At 38.7% G+C, this 24,172-nt stretch overlaps 1 protein-coding gene and 1 long non-coding RNA gene across 2 annotated transcripts in view; one reads left to right on the top strand and one right to left on the bottom strand.

The window, feature by feature from the left end:
* LOC122813464 overlaps positions 1–15,646 on the top strand; it is a 467,821-nt gene extending 452,175 nt beyond the window's left edge. Inside the window, exon 4 of the long non-coding RNA XR_006366691.1 lies at positions 15,337–15,646. This is a non-coding gene — a long non-coding RNA (uncharacterized LOC122813464). The remainder of the gene's footprint in view (positions 1–15,336) is intronic.
* The window catches only part of SLC44A5 (solute carrier family 44 member 5), a 4,403,163-nt gene that overhangs the window by 2,346,100 nt on the left and 2,032,891 nt on the right, over positions 1–24,172 (bottom strand). The window lies entirely within an intron of this gene.

Below are 24,172 nucleotides of genomic sequence, written 5' to 3'. Positions count from 1 at the left end.
GCAGTTTCCTGTTAAAACTCCTAGCATTTAGCAGCATGACCTTGAGGTTGCTTTTGGTTGGTATTTTTACATTGGGAGTTTCATCCTTGTGAAACTGCCTAAAAAAGGCACTATGGGAGTGGCAAGAGCCTTAGCCAGTAGCCAAAATCCCAGGGGTGACCGATGACCATCTCTGGCAAAGCATTGAGGTCTATTGATCATGTCATCCTAGACTGGCAGATACTGGTTCTCCTTAGAAGGACACCAAAACCTAAGCCAATTATTGAAGTCAATCATTTTCTGTTTGTTGTACTGAGGCATAATTCTAGATGAAGGTAAAATGCTGCTTAAGACTAGGGACATAAACGCCTGAGATGCATAGTCTGACAGCTCAGTCATGTCTCTCTTCATACAGTCTAGAGAGGTACGTCTCAAGTCGTTCACACCACCATGGACTATAACGGAGTCATAACAGTACCTGTTGTTGAGAGACATGAGAGCATGTGTGATATGGTGGATCCTGGAATCTGACAGACAGCTGACTGTGACCTTTTCCTTATCCAGTCTGGTGACAGGGACATCTGTGTGTCTCATGATGGAGTCACCTATAACTAATATGTTAGGTTTAGTGTTTAGTCTTATGGGCTTGACAGGTGATACACTGGTGCATGAGCTATTGTGTGTATTGTGTTCTGCAGAGGAAGTATTATGTATAGCATGCTTGTGTGTTTGCAAGGTCTCTGGTGCTTAGGTAAGTTTCTGGTGAGGATCTCCTCATACACAGGTATGTGTGAGGTGGGTTTTGGTGGAGTCGGTGTTGAGGTGTGCATGCTGACAACCCGCTCAGTGTCAGATGTACTGACTGGCATGTGAGAGAGCATGGATTCAATGTTTTTAATACAGTTGCATCTCTCACATGTTGAGTTTGTGTGGACTAGAAGTAAGTGGTTTGTGTGTGTCAACCAAGCTGGCTGGAGAAACTGTGGAAAGTTGCCCATCCGTAGTGCTTGGTAAATTGATATGGTCAGAAACAGGAATATGGCAGGAAAAGGGGTCACATGTAGGAATAACTAGTGAGCGAGGTGTGTTAGTACCTCAGAGGCTAGGCTTAGTGCTGCACTAGTCAGTAAAGCAGGGCTTCAGAAAAACTCTTCAGGCCGTTATCACAATGGGTGCTTACAGAGCTTCACTAGTAATGCCTCTTTGCCCAAAAATGTGCTAAAGATGAGGAATACACTTCTCCAGCTCATAAGAATACCAAGCAGCTCATGTACCAAGGGCAACATCAAATCCAAGTTCTTTCTAATCCACAGAGGCATTCCTCAGGGGTCCATTCTTTGACCATGCCCATTTTAATTAATCCTTGCACCTTCCAGAACCCCTGAGAGGAAACTGTTAGGCTGATGATGCCATCCTTCCCAGCCTTGATGGCAACCCCCCCCCCCCCCCCCAATGTTATCTGAAGTCATATAGCAGGACCTTCTCATTCTCCAAATAGCTGTAAAACAAAACAACTTAAAATAAATGCTGACAGACCAAAGCCATGTTGTTCATTACACTAGCAAAAGACTTCTTCATAAGAGTGGGAGACTCTGGCCCCAACAGTTACCACACAATTTATTTACTTACTTATTTAACTGGGATAAAGTACAGACACCAGTGGATTAATTTTACTTTTGCTTAGGACAGAGATATCAATTTTAAGTACACTGATTTCATACCTGAGTATTTACTTATTATCCCTTCACATAAACTGTAACTGTACTCATATTATGCAGTTGCCATATCTTACAGCAGGAGCTCAAAGTATTGTCAGTAAAAGGGTCTTCTTCCAAAGCTTGGAATATGGTTTCCCACTAGCACACCTGTCTAAGACTAACTTCTCAGGGCTACAGGTGTGTATTTGTTATCCATTTCCCTAAACAACAATGAATATCACTGCATTGCCCTTTCACAAGCTGAATATCCATCCAACACTAAGCCACATTTCATTTAAGTGATCTCATCTAAAGACTACTGCATCTGTAGCAATGCTCAGCACTTCAGAAGCTGCCTCTGTTAACCCAACTCCCCCAGCCTTTTGGTTGTAACTGTACTGAGTCATTTCCTTCTGTGATGTGCACTTTTCTTTGATCTCCAGCCAGAAGGCCTACTGCTAGTATGCCTCTAACTTGAGAAGCACATTTGCTGTACACATACACATGTACTCACTTACCCTAGTTTTTATTTTTTATCCACACTCCATGCCTACTTTTACGTACTTCCAAGATGCAACAGTCCTTGTGATAATACCTCATCCCAATTCCCTACAGCTTCACACTACACTTATTCTTGCATTGTGTGCAACCTTAGTCCATGTATGTTCATTAAATAATGGTTATTTCTTTTCTTTATGCGGTGTACTCCTTACGACTTATCTGACCCATTTTGTGTAGCCCTTGTAATCTGCTGGAAGACTTACTTTAGTTGTTAACTACTTTTTGAGTATCTTTCTTTCCTTCAGTCCATCTCATTTCCCCTCACCTGAAGATGCTATTCTTCCTTTTATTTGCTCATCACTCTTATTTCTTCTTATGCTATTTGCCTTTATATAGCTATTTCTTACTCTTAATTAATGTACTATGTTTCTTCTTATCTCAGCCACTCATATTGATTGTAAAATTGTAGTTGGGTCATAACTAAAAGGGGTCTCGCTGATCTAGTCCACCTACCTGCTCAAATTAAATAAATAAACAATTAATCAAACAAATAACTTGAATCAAAACAAAGGGGGAAAAGACACAAGAAAATGACAGCCTTATCACCAAATAAGTGTGGACCAAAAGATATAAAAAGTATTTAAAAGTCTTAGTCCACAAAGTAGTCAAGTTAAACGCATCTGTAAGGCCAAAAAAATTAAAAACTATTGAAGGAAAGTGTTGTTAGGTGGCCGCGGTGGTGCAGCGGTTAGCGTTGCTGCCTCACAGCAAGAGGTTCTCCAGTTCAATCCTCGGCTGGGGTGCCTTCTGTGCAGAGTCTGCATGTCCTCCTTGTGGTTTTGTGGGTTTCCTCTGGTTGCTCTGATTTCCTCCCATATCCCAAAGACATGCTGTAGGTGGACTGGACACTCTAAATTGGCCCTAGGTGTGAGCGTGTGTGCCTTCTGTGGAAGGTTGGGTGCCGGGCTGGCAACTCGACACAGTAAAACTCCACTGCCAATCATGAGTGGACAGATGATCTGCTGTTGTGACCCCTAACCAGGAAAAGCTGAAAGAAGAAGGTATGTTTCTCTCATAAGGAAAACTGCCCTAAAATGCTTATCTAAAACAAAAATGCAGCAAATCTTCTCAATAATGAATTCTGTTTATAGCAAAATTATATCTGATGGTAACTATAAATTTTTGTGAGCCTTAGCACTTTGAGTTAAACTATACTGTATATTTGTATTTACTTTCAAACACTGGGTAGAATCAAGAAAACACTACTCAATGAAGAATGCTTTACTTTTTTGTTCTGTGACAAATGTTTAACTCCACATTACTATTTTCTCCTAACTTTGTTTACTGCAAGTAAAAGCAGAAAAATGTCATGACTTCCTGGCTCCAATTTGTCTGGATGAGGTGGGGTACATCTTATAACCTTTGCATTGGTATATATATTATTGTAAGCATCTGCTTTGCAGTATACCTTACATACTTTACCTGTGTTTTCCTAAATTTCAACCAGAGTAGCTTTAAGGAAGACAATTTCTGCAGAACAAACAAACAAAAAAAAATGAACACTGTAGCCTGGACTCAGCTATATGCAGGTCATTCAGTTGCTAGTATGCATCCCCACCCCCTTCTCTGCCTAAAGTGTGCTGGCTAACTGTAGTTAGCCATCTTGTATGTGTACCAAGTATTTTGGAAATAATGACTATCTTACAAAATTAGCACATAAAGAAATGATTTGTGGCCAACACCAATCAATGCATTTTTAAAAATGTTATCCATGTCATACAAATAATTATTTCATAACAATTACAGTGTATTTTTAAATATATATTTATCTACACACACACACACACACACACACAGCTATATATCTCTCTGTCTCTCTCTCTGTATATATATATATATATATATATATATATATATATATATATATATATATATATAAAAAATACACATATATACATAAAACGTGTGTGTGTGTGTGTATATATATATATATATATATATATATATATATATATATATATATATATATATATATATATATATATATATATATATATATATATATATGGGTCTACTTTACAAGAATGAAATTTCACTTACCCAAAATTCATAACACAGAAACAAAAAGGCTGACAGCATCAGCACACTGACGTCCCAGAACATCAACTTATCACTCCAGGTAATTTACCACTTGGCCATCCTAAACAAAAATGTAAACTGAAGAAAACCACACCCACCCATGTGGGGAGCTTTGCCTACCACACCCCCCCAACCAAATATACCAACTCTAAGATCACACTACTGCAGGGGTAAAAGGCAAAGTTCAACAGGATGGCAAGCGGTCACTTACCTGGAGTGGAAAGTCGGTGTTCCGGGACATCTGTATAGTGCGGTTGTCGGCCTTTTCATCTCAGTGTTTTAAAAGTAAACATTTGAGTTTCTGAAGAGGACCTATATTATATATATATATATATATATATATATATATATATATATATATATATGTGTGTGTGTGTGTGTGTGTATGCATGTATGTATATGTATATACATATTTATGTTTATGTACATACATATTTACATATGTTTATATACAAACATATTTGTAAGCATGAATATTTGTTTAGGCTTATTAATATGTATGTATGTGTGTATATGAGATATATATATATATATATATATATATATATATGGATCTACTTCAGTAGATGGAACTTTTACAAGTTCGAAGCACATATGGCCAAGACCATATATTCGAACTCGTAAAAGTACAAACACTGAAGTAAAAACACATAAAATAAAAAAACACAAAACTAAACGTCTATAGCGGGGGGGGGCTACACCCCCCATACCCCCTTACTTAAATATACCAACTCCGAGATCGCACTACATTGTGGAAATGGGAAATCTTCCCTTTCCGCTCTGTATGGAGATCTCCATTCAGTCCGATCGAACTTTTACAAGTTCGAACATATGGTCTCGGCCATATGTGGTTCGAACCTGTAAACATTCGATCGACTGAAGGGGCATATATTTATGGGTCTATTTCACATGACTGAAAACTCAAAATACTGAGACCATAATACCTAATTTTCAAAATACTGAAAACTCATTTGACTGAGTCTCATTATATTGAAAGCTAATAATGCTGAATTTCAAAATACTAAATATTAAGCCATAGAGATGACGTGTGTTTCCCTTCACCTGTGATTTGCTTGTGATAAATAAATTAATGTAATTTAAAGTGCCAGAATTGGAAAGGTGCACACAAGGGGCAGTACAGAACACAGGGGAACTGGAGAAAGAACAAATGGGAAGAACAGGAGGACTACAGGGGAGGAAACAGATGGATGAGAAATTAAATATTATCAAACACAGTGACATTCATTTCAGTTTAGGGGATTTTAACATTTTTAATTACACACAAATGGAACTTAAAAATGAGCATTTTTATTTATTTTCTAAGGGAATGAAATATGTACCCAGCAGTACTATTAACTTAGTGGAGTATATAGTTGATTTTAAAAAATATTTAAGGAAGATGAATTTAGCTGCATATTTTGATGGAAAAGGGCATGGGCAGTGCAATAAGTTCAAAAAGAAAAGTGTATTCACCCCTCCCATGAATAATACATTGGCTATTTTTGAGAAGGTGGTTATAGATGAAATGTATGAATATGGAAATAAATGCAAAATTTCCAAAATGAATTATAATTTGGATTACAATGAATTTATTACATTAAAGGAAATACAAAAGAACCACAATATACGGGTAATGAAACCGGATAAAGGTGGAGGGTTGGTTATATATGATTCGGCGGAATATAATAATAAAATCAATTATATATTATTGAATTCTGGTAATTATGAAATATCCTCCATAAATGAAGTGCACATTGGATATCATAAAATTGATTTATTTTTAGAAGAGATTTTATTAGATGATAGAATTGAGGTGGATATGTATAACTATTTGAAAGTGGAGTTCCCCATCATTAGTACAATTGTGGGTATACCTAAAATACACAAAAGTGTGACTGATCCACCATTTCGTCCAATAATCTCAGGAAATAGGTCAAAAACGTTTCCTTTTGGTTCAGTTATTGATGATTGGTTGAAGCCAGTGTATAATAAGGTATCTCACATAGTAATCGATTCCTGGGACTTTCTGGGAAGGCTTGAAACTGGACTAGTTAGTCATGATATGTGTTTGGTCACGATAGATGTAGTCAACCTATTTTCAAGTATACCCCAAAGAGAGGGGATGGAAAGGTTCAATAATAGTATTGATAAATATAGTAATTTAGCTTGGGATAACATTTCCCTGATATTGGAATTTATGGAATTGGTTTTATCCTATAATTTTATATTCTTCGAAGGTGAATATTATAGACAAAGCAAAGGTGTGGCAATGGGGGCGGCATGTGCCCCCATTTTTGACAATTTATTTTTGCTTGATTGGGAAACAGAATATATACCGGAAACAGCTTGGAGAGAGAATATTACCTGTTACCTAAGGTTTTTGGATGACATATTTATGATCTGGAGGGGAAGTCAGAGTAAACTACTTGAATTTAAGGAATATTTCAACACCTCTAGTGAATATTTAAAGTTTACTTTTAGCATGGACCAGAGATCCATATCATATTTAGACACACTTATAAGTGTGGAAAATGGTAAATTCAAGTCCAGAATTTATAGAAAGAACACCTTTGGCAACTCCTACCTACAATTTTCTGGTTGCCACCTTAATAGTAAAAATGCAGCATTATAAAAGGGCAGTTTATTAGGGCTGCTAGAATGACCTCGGACTTTACTGACCTGATCAAGAATTAGATGTGATAGGCAATTTGTTTAGGGACCGGGGTACCCCTCATATATGATTAAGGACATTAAAGAATATGTGATAAAAGAATGGGGGGTAAAATATAAACCTATTTAAGGTACAGGTATGATTAAGGCATTGGGTGACATATCAAATAAGGAGTGTATGGAAACTAATAATTATTTGAGATCATGCATATTAGAATATGCACCCCATGTACAAGATATTAAGAAAATTATAGAAAATAATTGGAATATCTTGAAAACTGATTACAATGTTTACAAACTGGTAGGAGAAAAACCTTTGTTTGTTTCTAAGAATGGGAGAAATTTAAAATGGGAACTACAAAGGAAAATAAAGGAAAAAGAATGTAACAGGAAAGGTACCACCAAGTGTGGTTTATGCAACCAGTGTAATTTTATTATTAAGGTACCTTCCTTAATATTGGAAAATATTAACAGGACAGAAGTGTTTTTCCAGAAGGGTAATTGTACGACATCCCATATAGTTTATTTAGCTAAATGCACAAAATGCCCTTGCTTTATGTGGGCAAGACCGATAGATGCCTCAGAAATAGGATATATGACCATTGTTATTGTATGAGAAAAAAAGATGGTAAAAATGCTTTATCGAGGCACTTAGAAGCTAGCAGTGGTTGTGATACTTTTAATTTTGGAATTTTAGAATGTATTCAACTTAACACAAAAGGGGGAAATTTAAAAAAGAAACTGGGTGATAGAGAAGCTAGGTGGCAGATTAGATTAAACACTTTCGTACACCCAGGAATTAATGATAGTATTTCTGACAAACCTATTTTAGAAAATAATAATTAATGGGTATACTAAGTTTTGATAAATTTATTTATGTATTTTTGCATCCACTTTTTGTGTTACAATTCTTTGATCATAAGACATTTTAGATATATGTATATGTTAGTTTTACTATATATATTTTATGGGGGAGGGGGTACATATTAGTTTGATATATAGGAGGAATAAAAAGGACTGAAGTTATGTCATTGAATCGAATATGCTAAGGTATTTTATGCACTGAGCACTTTAAAAAGTTAATTGACAGACTATTAATGAATTGCAGTCTCTGATAGGCTTATGAATATATAAAATGTTGTTGGGAACAAAATCAACTGTTCTGATGAAGTCTATGAAGGAGTAGATGAAAGCGCTTAACTTTTGTGTTGGATATTGTATTGTGTCAACGTTTTATTTTTTTCAATAAATGGACTAACGTTTATATTTGGTGCCGGTGCATAATTCCATGCAACAGAAGTGAACAGATTCTGGGTTGTGTTCCATTTCTGTTGTTGACTGTTCCTGGTGCGAGTTTCTTCTTTAAAGTGCCAACTGTCAGAATACCGATAGTAGCATAGAAAGTGTTACTGTAGTATTTCTAAATGTATGTCTCTTTACATTTTTATGGGAAATACCTAAAGTAATACTGTGGATGTTTTGTGCGCTCCCTGCAGTAGTGGCAGTGTGTACAGTACTGTAAGTAAAAGGTATATGCCCTTTTCCCCACTGTAGTGCAATCCTGGAGTTAGTATATATAGTTGGGGGGTGTGGGGGGAGCAGCCCCCCACATCAGGGAGTGTGGGGTGTAGCCCCCCACCTAGTTTGGTTTTTATAATATCTGGTTTCTGCTAAGAGGGTAAGTAAGTTGTTTTTAAGTTTTGGAAAGAGTTAGTCGTTGCTGTTTTAGGTGTGCACGTCTCTGGTTTAATACTCACTATTTTGACATAAGTTCATAGGTTCATAGATTAGTACTAGGCTAACTGCCCCTAGGGGCCATTTTAAGCCTAGCCGGTTACCTCGTGTGAGAATCAAACGCTGCACCTTATGTTTGTAAGGTAAACACCTTAACCATTATGCCAACCTTTCATTTACAAATAATCATTCATTTACAAACATCCAGCACTGTAAACTTTCAATATAATGTGACTCAGCCAATTGAGTTTTCAGTATTTTTTTTAAATTCGGTATTGTGGTCTCAGTCAAATGAAATTCAATATTTTGAGTTTTCAGTCACGTGAAGTGGATCCATAGGTGTGTGGGTGTGTGTATATATCTATATCTATATATATATATATATATATATATATATATATATATATATATATATATATATATCTGCTTAACATACAAGGCCATGTCAAACCCAGAGCTGCTGGACATGCTACACTTAAAGAAATCCCAGTCCCTCAGAGCCACATGCTCGAGGGATCTAAACCTTGTCATCACAATAAACAAAACATGCTGGAGGGCTAGGTTCCTGACCCAGAGACTCCCCAGACTCTGGAATAGATTGCCCAGACATGTCAAGCAGAGTGTCTCTTTGGCCCTCTTCAAAAGGAACCTTGACGATTGGATGGGAGAAAGGAAATTCACCCCAGGGATCACGTCAGTCACCCTGCTAGACAGGGGTCCAGGGAAGTAAATAGTGTGGGAAGAAATAGCCAGGGAATTGTTATGGCTAGGCTTGTATAGGCCATAGGGCTGATAGCCTAGTACCAACCTATGAACCTATTTGCACTCACATACATTTATACCGGAGTTATGTAACATACCTTTACACTATTATTGTAACATTATTTTAAAACCTAGGTAAATTAAGAAGAAAAAGGAAAATGTAAATACATTTTTCTGTAGAACTCTGGCCCTCTCTCCTTAATCTGCAAAACATATTCAGCCAGCATGAACAGTACTGTAAGTAAAAGGTATATGCCCTCCATCTCTGCAGGTTGTCATACCCGTACCTGCACTGGTACCATTGCGGGTGACCCTGTCAGAGATTACAGTGAAATGGTCAATGCAGGATAAGCAGAACTGGAGTTAATTTTCTTCCACTCAGTGCCGGCCACCACATTTTTCAGTTTTTGCAAGTATGACTCCTTCAAGAGGCAGATCCGATCTTAGTCTCCTTGCCTGACCTGCTTGAAGCTCAACCTCATGCCTACATAGGTGTTGCCATCATTAGAAAAGCAGGAACCAAAGTGCATGACAGAAGGTCAGAGGGTGGGAACCAAACCATTTGAGGTGCGGCAGCACCATATGCAACCATATATGAGTATTACCCAAGGAACTTATAGCAATGTAAAGTCTGGATAATTAATGGCATTGAAGCAGTCATATGGAGGTTCACAGGTTATTACTAGGCTAATAACCCCTAAAGCCCTTACAAGCCTAGTTATGCACCCTAAGCCATTTGGATCCCAAGTATCATGGGTCTCTATATGGAGGGAGGCATGTTATTAGGGTGGTAACTAAGGGTACTTAAGGAGAGTGTTAGTTAGGATATTATTTTTCTTACTGACGTCATCTGTTCATAAGGGACATGGAGACCAGACCAGGGATAAATGTATGATCTTCCATCCAATTCTCAAGATTTTGTTTCAATAGGGTCAGGAATGTACTTTTTTTACATGGATGATGAGCATATTCCATAGTGCGGAAATCATTTGGAACACATATCTGTCTCTACAGTGTGTTCTGTTTATGTCACAAACGAAGTTCAGTACCCTGGCTCTAGTGTTTCTGGTGCTGCTTGTTTTGCGCATTTGCAACAGATACATCAGGGTTCAGTCTATGGAAGGCCTGCAGGCCAGGCAAAGATCCCCTCTCAGCAGCCTGTAGGAGACTGAATATAGAGACAGAGCCTTTAGATGATCAGTCTAGGACAGGGTATCCATTCCCTGAATTCTCCTAGTGAGAAACCTTTGTGGGCATTCCAACTGTTGCACGTGTTTGGTTAGATACATGCCAAAGGTTACACTGTATTCAATGATAGGTCTGATAAGAGCTAAGTATAGTGTTCCTATATCTTCCTTGAACCTGGACGCCATACCCTTAATATAAATTGGGTGGCATAGAATGATTTTCTTATTATCTTAGCTGAGTCTCGGTCAAAGGCCAAACTGCTGTCTACATATGTTCCCAGATCCTTTACTACTGGGTCAGCTCTTAGGAGTGTTTTATCAATGGAGTAATTAACTTGGGTGGATAGTTTCCCAAAGGGCATTATAATGCATTTTTTTGGAATTGAGTTTTAGGCCATGGCTTTGGCACCAGTCATTTGTCTGTGTTATACCCACTTGCATGATATTGGTTTCTTGGAGAGGGGATCTATAATAGCTCTCAATTTAGAATCATCTACAAACTTGGTGAGCCAGAGACCTTGAATGTTATTTTTTAATGCATATGTACAACTTATTTTGGTATAAGAAGGGAAATCAGTTATCAGTCTATAAATTTCACATGGGTTTATATGTGTATTTGCTTAAGCAGAGTAATGGTTTGACCTAAATTCCACAGTTATTATGGTCAAGCATTAATAAGTTATGGCAGCATGGGTTTTGAAACATTGCTTCATGTACTCCTTTTATAATTACTGCTTTATAAGTGAAATGCATTAATAGCATGTATAAATGGTGTTATATGGCTTTAGTCAACATAACTGATTGTTAGGAAGTGATAAGGTTGTGGCATATTTTGTTGGATACTGTGGATTAGTCTTCAGTAAACTCCAAACTAAATGCAAACTTAGTCAAGACTTATATTTAAATGTTGTAGGGCAGTTAGATTTAATGGAGACATACTATACTCTGCCATACATTCCCATAGCCAGCATCACTGACAACAGCTCATCCACTACCATCAGAAGTACATTTAAACCTATGAGACTACATATACCAAAACATATAACTATGACACAGAGGTGAATGCAGTTATTTGCATAAGAATAGTGTTAATGGGCCTGAATTTCCATCAGTAACTGTAAAGTCACCATATTTACCTGTGCTCAGCTGAGTTCTGAGGCATTTGTTGTGGAAAAGCATGAACTTTTTAAAGTAAGCTAAACACCACTTTACAGGTATAAATTATTTGGAAGCTATGCAAATGCAATTTAATGGATAATTTACTTTCAAGAAAATAATTGCTGTTACTCTGGAGTGAATGTTAAATATAATTGATGTATGTTGGAAGTCAATGACATGAGTGGTAATGACAGGAGCTGTGAATTTAATGTCATTTATTAGCTGTGCTTACATGACAGTATGTCTACAAGAAATGTATGGAGAATGACCAAGTGAACATTTAATTCTGTGCTGATCTGGTTACAACAAACATATGCTGTTAGTGGAAATTATAGATTCTTACAATACTTTTTTCATTTGTTGATTTACAGGTTTACTGTTACTGGTTAGAAAGGTTAATACCACACTAAACAGTTATGAAGTCTGCTTTACATTATTAACTCATTCTTTCCTACTACAGTATATTCATCACGAAAGCAGAGTTCATGTGCATACTCGTTTTTACAGCAGACTACCTTGTACTCTTGGAACAAGCTTAATCATTCCCATCTAATATATGAAGTCACAAAAAAAGATGCAATCATAAAATTAAGGTGCCATTTACAAGATAACAAGCATAACAATGAAATAGTCAGCATAGGATATACAGAGATGGAGCTATTAAGAAGTGTTTGCAAAAATGTATGAACATATGATATTTCTATGCTTACATTTATGAGCAAAAATAACAGTGTGATACTGTTTGTTGGGGATGGTATATCAAGCATGGGGTGATATCAGAAGACATTCCTGAGATATAAATGCTCTTTTGGTAATGCAGTTATAGCTATTGTATTTTGATAACTGCATTAATTTTATAAAAGTTGTGTGACTCACAGGTGAAAAAATGGTGCCATCTTATACAAAACATTAAAGCAGACAATGTTGCCACGGATACCTGCCATCTATCACTTTTCTCTTCCCTTTCACTCATTCAGTAGCATTCCACACAGTGCGGACCCTCATTGACCCAGATACTGCTGAAGCTGTCTTAAGAACCATCTCCTAAACATTTTCACTGAGAATTTTGTCTTTGTACAACAGCCACTGGTCACTACATTTGAACCAGATACTGCTGAATCTCTGCCACAAGGACCAAACCCCAAAAAGTTTCACTGATTATTTTTTTTTTTTACAATGTAAGCAAATTTGACTTGAAGAATCTTACTGCGTATTAAATTCATGCAGTGAAAGATGTGCCTGCCTGTGCTGGAAAGTAGTCTTTAATATCCCCCCCCCCCACCCTGACAAAGCTGTTCTTGAATTCTAAGGACCACTTACTAAGTTGGCCACTATCCTTCCTCTTGACCAATAGCTTACACTGCATGGGCCAAGTTAATTCCTGCCCCACCCCCAGTTGCCAGGTTTCTGCATTCAGGAAATGAAAAAAATGTTTTGTTACCTCTCTGTTAATTGCCTTGCACTGGCTGTAAACTGATGACTCTCTATTATAATTTGACCTGAGGGTGGGAGGGTCACCTTAGTAGAGTGTATCATCACTATTCATTCCTCTTTTACTCAGTCACCAACTTTCCTCATAGTGCATGTCTGTGTTATATGCTATTACATTTCTATTTGTTCTAAGACTGTGTAGAACAATGAATATCATTCATATCAGATAAGCTGTATGTATGTTGTGCCTCTGCCCTTTAACAAGTATGTAATGTCGGTTTCTGGTGTGTTAATATATAAAACGCCCTTTTGATACACTGGTTACTCCCAAGATTATTACTAAGTGTTAGTTTTATATTGTGCTTATCAGTTTAGTACTATGTTATGATAACTTTGTTTTATACTACTCTCTCTCTCTCTCTCTCTCTATATATATATATATATATATATATATATATATGGGTCTATTTTCATTCCTCGAAAGTACACCCTTCCGAAACTGAAAAACCCGAGTCCATTTCAGTGAAAAGGACATTACCGAAGCATGTAATCACAAAACTAAATCTTACAAACACATTTCTGCAGGGGGGGCAAGCCCCCCTGCACCACTCACACCCCCGCTAATTTTATACACTAACTCCAAGGTTGAACTACAGTGGAGAAAAGGGTATATTTCCTTATTCACATTGTAGCACAAGCTACATAATCGTAGATAACAAGTAACACCTTGCCTGTTACTACACAGGATCCACAAACCATTAGACCTATTTCAGTAGTGTCCATTTTGCAAACGTGCATTTTTGTAAAACTGCACTATTGCTGAAATGGACTCAGGCTTTTCAGTTTCGGTAGAATGTACTTTCAATGAACAAAAGTAGACCCATATATACAGTGGATATAAAAAGTGTACACACCCTTGTTAAAATCCCAGGTTTTTGTGATATAAAAAGTGAGTCATCTTTAGATAAATCAGCCCCTGCAAGTACGGCAACTGCACGGCTCCAAAAGACCTTATAGTAGTAAGAAATTGTGAGCCAGCAGACTGTAGTATAAATTAATGTATTTATTAGCTCAAAACCATGAAAAGGAGAGAGACCAGACCGGTTTTGGCTGTAAAAATACAAAGGCTTCTTCAGTGCAGTAGAAACATATTCACTTCATCTCCCTTATATAGTTTACCAATGAATGAAGCTTACAACTTAATTATTCAATTAAGCAAACCACTTAAAGATATTCATTAAGACATGGTGAAAACAGTGCCTCCAGTTTGATAATCCATTTTTCTCCTTGTTATTTAATATTTGAGGCCAACCTGATTTATTGGTTCTCTGTCCAATGATTCTGTCAATCACAGTAAAAATAAAAGGTGCATTTTTATGTACCATAGTATGTTTATATAGGGCATTTGTAAGATTCTTGCGCCTGATCTCACTCAGATGTTCAGATATTCTTAATTTTAAAGGCCTGGATGTTTGTCCCACATAAAATGCAGAGCAGCTACAGGTAGCCAAATATATCACCCAGTCACAGTCTGACAGCAAAAAAGAAAATGTCAAATACTTGCCCAGTGTTTTTGCTGCTGAACTGGCATGCCTTCATCACCCTTCTGCAGTGAGTGCAATGGCCACAGGGAAAACAACCCTTGAGTTGGTCCCTCCAAGTGGTTTGTATAGGGTCTCCTTTACTTCTCCAACCATATTTATAATGATTTAAGAATGAGCCCAAATCCCTGCCTCTTCTGAAGGAAAACTGACATCTGTCATCCAGAAACTCACATAATTTGTTGTCTGCCAAAAGTATATTCCAATGTCTGCGGACACTGTTGAGTAGGACATCAGTATTTCTACCATATGTAGTGACTAGTCTAATGGTGGAATTCTTGAGTCTTATCCCTATATGTTAAGAGATCTTGCCTATTGCGATTAGCCACCCAGTGACTGGCCTGAAAGACATTTTTTGTTTTGTATCCTCTATTCCTGAATCTGGTAGTAAGTTCTTCTTGATATACCTCATAAGTAGTATTTTCTCAATATAATGTTATAGTTTAATACCGTTTTTTCTTTTTTCATTTCTTTCAGAACTCTGGTCGCTATATTGGACCCAGATACTGCAGAAGCTCTGCCACAAGGACCAACTCCCAAAATTTGCACTGAGAATTATGTCTTTGTACAATGTAAGCAAATTTAACTTGAAAAACCTTGCTATGTGCCTGCCTGTGCTGGAAAACAGTTTTTAACATTCTTCTCGACAGAGTCGTCCTTGCAATCAAAGATGGCCACTGACCTTTCTCTTGACCAATAGATTACACTGCATTTGCCAATTACTTAGTCTTGCTGGCTAACAGGTTTCTTCATTCAGAAAATAAAAGAAAACGTGTTCTTCTTGGTACCTCTCTGGTAATTGCTTTGCAGTGGCTATAAACTGATTATTGTCTATTATAATTTGACCTGCCATAAATGTTAGAAGCATAAGAAATAAAATTGTTGAACTACATGCCTGGGTTACTCAACATAAGCCTGATACTCTCACTGTAACTGAAACTTGGCTTAAACCCAGCATAAATGACTCTGAAATTACACTTTCTGTCTATATCATCATCCATAATGACCGTATAAAGAGGAAAGGTAGTGGTATTGTTTCAATATTTGGCATTGACTACCACATTTAGCCCTACAACAAACCAATACCAAAATTCAGTTCAAAAGAGTTTCTTATAACCTTCCTGAAATTAAACAATTATAAACAAATATGTATTACTGTTCTCCTAGCTACAATACAGCTGTACTGGAAGCTATCCTACATGGGATATCTATAACAATTCCACAAAAAATACTACTACTGCATGATGTGAATGCAATTTATTGGATATAAACACTAACTCCCCTGCATCTAGCATGAACTTATTTGGTTTCACACAACTAATTAATAGCTCCAAACATTACAGCAAGACAACAAATTCCCTATTAGACTGGATGCTAGTATTGGACTCTAGCAAATACACCACCTCAGGTACAATGTCTCACTGCCTCAGTGATCATCTCCCAATCTATATAACCAGACATCTCACACATCCACTTAAAATAATATGCAAGTTTAACCCAGAAATGTTCATTACTAAGCTTTCATCTAATAACGGCAACATCCTAAAAATTCTCCCCATGGGTGCCGAAACCATAGGCAGAGGGCCCTCCCTCACTTTTAACCACAACCCAATGTGCCCTCAAACTGTCTCTGGTGTAGCGGTTACACAGAATCATTCGCACTGGCATTTCTGAGATAACAAGAAGCTCAGGCACTGGAAAAAGATGACTTCAGTAATAAAGCATATTTTCATGGATGCCCCAGCTCAGGGTTACCATGGAATCACCTATGCGAGGGTTTCTGCATACCAATCAACTTCTTTTGCCAAGAATTTTGGACAAAGCCAAAAATAACAAAGGAATGAAGGTTCAAAACCAGGCTAGGAAAACTTTTTAACTATTACTTATTCATTTAAATTTCAACAGAGCAGGTTTTGCATCAACATGCATTTTGTGAACAATAAAAGTATGAAACTTTAATGTCTGGCATCAGTGACTGACTACAATCCTCTGCATATCTCTCAACATTTGTTTAAGAATTCTGAAAAAAAAATAATGGGGGATAAAGAACCAAAATCATGGACAGATGTTGATTTTATAAATTTAGAAATTTGCTAGAATAATAGGTTTTGCTATTGCGCTTTTTCTGAAGGTTATAAAGTCTCAGACTCAAAAGTTTCATTATTTAGTGAGCACAGACCTCAATAGTTTGTCAGAAACCACAGATTTTATGAGGAAAAAAACTAAAATATGAGGCAATAATCTGGACATTGTACACAATTCTGGACAGTTGAGAGGTATGATCCATCAACACAATGCTTAAAAATGCATGATAATGTCTTTTTGGAAACTGTCAGCCTAAGTTGATCACTTCATTTATAAAATACCCCTAAGAGTCAACCCAGTAGTAAGGGATCTGGGAACAGATACAGACAGGAATCGGGCTTTTGATCAGAATATAGCTAAGATAATAAGAAAATTATTCTATGTCGCTGAGCTTATAGGTAAGGGTATTGCACCCAGGTCCAAGAAAGTTTCAGTACCACTTACTCAGTCCTTACTGACCTATCATTGAATATAATGCCCCCTTTGGCATGTATCTAACTAGACACTTGCAAAGTTGGAATGCCCACAGAGGTTTTTCACCAGCAGAATTCAGGCCATGAATACTCTATCCTACAATGCTCGCCTAATGGCTCTGTTACTGTATTCAGTCTCTTATATACTGCTCTGAGGGGATCTTAGCCTGGCTTACAGATCTTCCTCAGATCTTCCTCAGACCTAGTCCTGATGGATCTGTTACACATGCACAAAACAAACAGCACCAGAAACTCTAGATTCAGGGAGCTGAACATCACTTTTGATATAAACAGAATGTGTTGGAGGGACAGATATGTGCCCCCAAAGGATCCCACACTATGAAATAGGCTCCCCCATACACGTAAAACAGAGTTTATCTCTGACCCTGTTCAAACAAAACCTTGACAATTGGTAGGAAAATGTAAATTTACCCTCAGTCTGGCCTCCATGTCCCTTATAAACAGAAGACGTCAATAAGAAACATCAGTCCTAAAATTCTTAGTTACCTCCCTACTAACATGCCCACCTTTATATAGATACCCATGATACTTGGGGAACCAAATGGTTTAGAGTGCACAGCTAGGCTTGTAAGGGCCCTAAAGGTCGTTAGTCTAGTAACAACCTAAGAACCTAAGTGAGTTACCAGAAAATTGCGTATTTTATGATAGATAGCGCAAAAATATGAAACAAAATCAGGGATGTTCTGCAAAATTCTGGACAGTTTATTTATTTGCTTACAGACTGATTGATTGCTGTATGTTTACCAGAAAAGTGGGTTGGTCTATTCACTCTTTTCAGATACAACCAGGGATCAAATAGCAGTAAAGATAACACTTTACAATAGTACAATAAGACATTACATTCATTAACATACTTCATACAATTGAAAAGTATGTTCCACAAGTAAAGTTTTATTTCCATAAGTTAGTGCAGACCTGCGTGTTTATTGCCTTTCACCCACCGAGTACCAAGACAGGCTTTAGCTCTCCTAACAACCTGTTTTAGGTAGAATTTTCCACAGAGGTATATTTCACTGGAGTTAGACTAACTTACAATGTAGTAATCATGTTGTTATATTTAATTATTCATTCATTCTCTTACACCCACTTTATTCTATTTAGGATCATTATGGATGCTGGCAGAGATTTCCTGAAAGTTATGTGAGTAAGCTACATAAACAGTTTACACTCATAGATTCATAACTCTTATGATGATTCATCAGACCTCTCAACCAATCGGGGACAAATTTCAACAGAATCAGGGACAAGTCAAGAAAAAATCAGGGACAATCAGGGACACTTTTAAAATATTAGTCCTATTAACTTGAAACATTGACAGAATCAGAGCATATGAATTAATACACATTTTCTGATTTAAAAGAAGTCTATAACTCTTAATTATTGTCATTATACATTAAGTGTAATTCACCACCTTTCCTCCAAAAGTCACTAGTTTTAGGAGGGATTAAGAGGGACAGAGCTAAAATTTGAGTCAAAATCAGGGACAGTTGAGAGGTATGTGATTCATGCCTTCCCAGTACCCACCATCAGGCAGCACCTCCTTTCTCCAGGGGGGGCATACCAGTAAAACCCACAGTAAATTCCATCAATAGTAAGATAATGAATCTCACTGCTTAACATGTAGGGGAAGTTTATTCCAAAGGTATGGGAGGTTTTGCCTTATAAGCATTACTCTCACCAGTGCTGTATTTATCTGTTGGTGAAGATTTAGGTCTCTGGTTTTAATATTGGTGGAGACATTCAACATGTGGAAAAACAGGTCCATGACAAAAAATCCATTTTGTAGTGGTGTTTTGGCTATACAGTATGATATTGGAGGGGGCTGTGTACCAAAAGTGACACTACACATTTTAGCATTTAGTTTGAGGTCAGTTTTAGTACACCAAGGGTTTACTAGGGAGGGTTCATTCAAGACAGGATGGGTATCAGAGGGTGACTTAACAACAAACTCCAATTTACAGTCATCTGCAAACTTTGTTAAACCAGAGCTCTTGGCTCTCCACTTGAAGATCTGAGAAGTAAATGCCAAAAATGAGAGGTCTGAGCACCGGGCCATGAGGAACACCACTGGTCACTTTCATAATTACCAATGAGGCATATGTAACTTTCAATGTGTGGGTTCTGTCTTTCAGCCAGTTTGTTTTCCATCTTACCACATATGATTGACTTTTTAAAGTAATTAGATTTTATATGATGCCAGCATGAGGAATGGTGCTAAAGACCTTCACTAGGTCAAGATACACCACAAGCACTGCATGACCACCATCTCTACAACCAATGTAACTTTTTTGAAGAAGTTTACCATGTTATCTCCACAGGATCTACCCTTCAAAAAGCCAAACTGTTGGGGGACAAGTCAAACAAGAGTCTTGATATCACAGTTGATGAGGCTAGTTGTAATACACCCCATGATTTTGCAGGTTAGGCTTGTAAGGCTGATAGAACTTCAGTTACCTAGGTCAGTTTTAAGGCCATTCTTATAAAAGGAATTCATCACTGCAGTGTGTCACTCATTAGGGACAAACCAGTAGCTAAACTTAAGTTAAACAGCTTAAAGAGTATATGCAATGGTATGCTTAACATTATTATGCAACCAGGAATAGGATACATAGTTCTAAGCAAAGATACAATCAAAAGGATTGTTGTATACCAGAAATCTGACAAAACCAAGCATATCACGTATATATTTTTTCTTATCCAGGTGCTATGGTGTTGTAAAAGGCTTTATGGAGAGTAACAAACTTTGCTGATAAGCTGTGTGATGTTCTTAAATGGGGAATTTCTTGGCAGTACTGAATATTTTGACTCTGGCCTTTGGGGAAATGAAACCCCTGTAAAAGGATTTATGGGCCTCCTGCTGTCCATTGTACCCCCTACTTTCCTCCCATCATGGCCTTGCCACACCATTTAGATTCATTTTTTATTGTTTTCTCATGGGTTCATAGGTGTGTTCTAGGCTAATGGCCCTGGAGCCATTACAAGCCTAGCCCATAGGATTACCCTGGCATCATGCCACCCAACCTTAGTTCCCAGTGCTTCTGTCGAGTACAGCCACTGGAGTGATCCCTGGGGTGAATTTTCTATTTCCCATCCACTCATCAAGATTCTTCTTGAATAGGGCCAGTGAGGTGCTCTATTTGACATGTATGGGAAGTCTATTACATTGCATGGGCAGTCTCTGGGTTGTGAACCTGTCCCTCCAGCACGTTCTGTTGATTATGGTAATGAGGTTGAGGTCTCTGGAGCGTGTAATGTGCAGGGATTGGGATTTCTTTAGATGTAGCATTTCTAACAGAGCTGGTTGAGACATGTCTTTGTAAGTCAAGCAGAGATCGCCTCTAAGTAGGCGATATGAGACAGAGAATAGTTGGAGTTTTTTGAGTTTGTCCATATAGGGCTGACTTCTTTCTTCCTGGAAACAAAACCCTTAGTAATGAGATGTGCCACATAGAAGGACTTTCTGACCACAGTGGCAAAGTGGTGGTCAAAAGTGTCAACCTGTGTTCCCAGATCTCTCATAATGCCTTCTGTGTTCAGTGGACAACCATCGATGTGGTAATTCATGGGATCCGGGTTTTTCCCAAAGGGGATGATGACACATTTTTTGGCATTGAGCTTAAGACCATGGTTCTGACACCAGTTGTTGGTCTCAGTGAGACCTTTCTGTAGGATATCAACATCACTTGGGGACTTAATAATAGCTCCCAACTTGCAATTGTCTGCAAACCTTGTCAACCAGAGTCCCTTCGTGCTGGCCTGTACTTCAGAGAAGTAGATACCAAACAGGAGAGGACCCAGGACCGAACCCTGTGGGACTCAACTCGTGACTGGTCGGCAGTCTGACTTGGAGTCAGCTACTTTCACACTGTGGGTTTTATCTGTGAGCCAGTCTGCAACCAACCTGGTGATATAGGGGTTGAAGCCTAGCTTAGCGAGCTTTTCTATGATTCCTGAGTGGGGAATGGGATCAAAGGCCTTGGCCAGATCAAGGTAGGCTTGCTTTCATTCACAGCTCTTGTGATTGACTCAAAGAGGTCAACCATGTTGAGCAGGCATGATCTACCCTTCACAATACCAAACTGTGTGAGATCCAGAGTTTGGAGATTCCCTATATCCTTGTTTATTAGGTCCAGGATGATGCGTTCCACAGCTTTGCACATCAGACTCGTCAGGCTAATGGGGCAATAGTTCCCTGGGTCTGTAGTCACTCCTCCTTTGTGGAGATTGATGACTGTAGCAGTGCACCATTTAGTAGGAACAAAGCCTGAGGTGAGGCTGTGACTGAACCGGGCACACAGCTAAGGTGCCAGTTCACTCTGTAGTTCATGTAGAACACAGCCAGGGATATTGTCAGTTCCCATAGAAGCTGTTTTCTTGGCTTTGGACAGTGCTGTTTTAACCTGTGCAGCAGTAATACTGGGTGCCTGGCAAGCTACTGGTAGGTCCTTTGGGGGGGGGGGGGGGAGTAAAGTTGGCACTGAATCTGTCGGCCAGTATACTGGCAATATCTGTTGGCTCGGTATAGGAAGTACCATTGTGCAGTAGCTCAGAACAAATTTGGGTATTGCCGTGGAGATTCTTTACATAATTATAGAGGGCCTTGTGGTTGTCTTTACTATCTGCTGCAATTCTGTTTTCAGAGCTAGCTTTAGAGGATTTGATGAGGGATCTCAACTTTTTGTTGAGGCTGATAAGGGAGTTTTTCCAGTCTTGGGACTTCACTTTATTCCGCATCAGTTTCCTCCTTCTGTTGTAGAGTTTATTTATGGCAGGGGACCACCAGATTGGCTTCCTTTTTTTGGAGGATAGTGTCTTGGTTCTATTGGGTATGGTGAGATCCATGCATTTGTATACATGTTCGTACAGTGCATTGGTGTATGATTTGGCGGTCATGCAACTATTCTCCATTTTCATGGGTGCCGTGAAGTTAGCCACCTCTGTTTTTAGGAGCAAAGGGTTAGCTTTGGTCAAGGTTTTTCATGGTGATTACCTTTGTGGGGGTGGGAGGGAGGGTGGAATGTGGTTTCCAAGGTGATTAGTTTGTGGTCGGATCTAACCAGGGAGGAGTTGACTATTGCTGTAGAGCAATGGTCGCCCATGTTAGTAATGACCAGGTCAAGGATGTTGCTACCTCTAGTGGGGGTAAGAACAAGCTGGTCCAGGGCACTGCAATTAATGAATTCCAGGAAATGGTGGGCAAGTGTATTGATACATGAGTAGATTTCCCAGTTAATGGAGGGATAGTTGAAGTTGCCCAGTATAAGTGTGTTAGGTTGGACCCTAATATTCTCCAGGGTGCTTAGTAGCGTGGAATGTGAGTCTTGGGACATGGTCGGGGACCTATAGCAGGCTATGACCTAAATCGCTGTCTTACCCAATATCAGCTGCACCTGAAGTATCTCTGACATGTTATGTTGGGCCACCAGTATGGAGGTGTGCGTATTCTTTATGAATATGGAAACACCACTGTCTTTGCAGTATCGGTCCAAGTCCTGGGGCCGAAAGGTGTGGAATGAGTTAGAGCCTGGTAGTGCAGGGATGCTTTCTGCTGCCTTGAACCAGGTCTCTGTTACAGCACAAATGTTGATGTTCACCATTTTAAGGAGTGCTTTGAGCGAGTGCATTTTGAGATTTAGACTTCTAGCACTGAGCAGCATGAGCCTCAGATTGCATTTTTTGTAGCTGTTAAGGTGGTACTTTGGTCTTTGGAACACTGCCTAAAAAAGGCACTACAGGGGTGGCAAGAGTCTTGGCCAGTATCTGGAAGCCCAGTGGTGACAGATGCAGGCCATCTCTGGCAAAGCATCGAGGTCGGTCAGTCATGTCATCCAGGCAGACAGATACTGGATCCCCTTAGAATGACACCAGAAACTTAGCCAATTGTTGAAATAAATCATTTTTTGCTTGTACTGTGGTATAATTCTGGGTGATGGTAGGATGCTGCTCAGGGCTAGGGTCATACCTGCCTGGTCTACATAATCCGAGAGCTCCTCCATGTCTCTTTTCATGTAGTCCAGGGAGGTATGTCATATTTGTGCCTGTTGAGGGACCTGAGTGCATGCGTTATATGGTGGATCCTGGCACCTGACAGGCAGCTGTTACTTTCTCCTTATTCAACCTAGTGAGTGGGACATCAGTGTCCCTCACTATAAAGGTCACCTATGAATAGTGTTTTGGGGATGCTGTTTTGCCTTAGGGGCTTTGGTTGAGTGGCACACTGTTTAGGAGAGTTATGTGTCTTGTGATTGGCGTTGTGTTGTGGTGGTCAAGTATGTTTTTGCCTTGGAGGCCTCTGCTGCTTGGATAGATTGTTATTGAGAGCCTCCGCAAAGGTGGGTGTATGGTTTGTGTTATTATGTGAAGGCAGTGCTGATGTGTGTTCTGAAGGGCTCTGTGTTCCATGTGGTGTGGTGCAAGTGTTGACTTTCACCTCTTGACCAGCTATTCCGGACTTGGCTGGAGAGTGCCTAGCTTCCAGTTTGGATATATAAGTGCATCTCTCGCAAGTCTGAGTGTTGGGAGTTAAAAGGAGAGGGTTGTCGGTGCACATGAGGCAGTTGCTACATTGCCTCGGGATGCCCAAGTTCACCAGGTTAATAGGAAAAAGCACAGGGAACTGACCTTTAGACATGCCTGGAGGGGTGGGCATTAATAATAAAAGTACTGGAGCTGTTTCCTTGTAGAAGGTTTAGTGCTGATAACACTTTTGTGTGCTACAATAATTGCTACAAGAA

The sequence above is a fragment of the Protopterus annectens genome, chromosome 10.part0 (genome assembly GCF_019279795.1).
Source record: "Protopterus annectens isolate FY-2018-M chromosome 10.part0, PAN1.0, whole genome shotgun sequence".
NCBI classification, from domain to species: Eukaryota; Metazoa; Chordata; order Ceratodontiformes; family Protopteridae; genus Protopterus; species Protopterus annectens.
The sequence above is the reverse complement of the archived record's forward strand: the minus strand, read 5'-3'. Positions and strand labels throughout refer to the sequence as shown.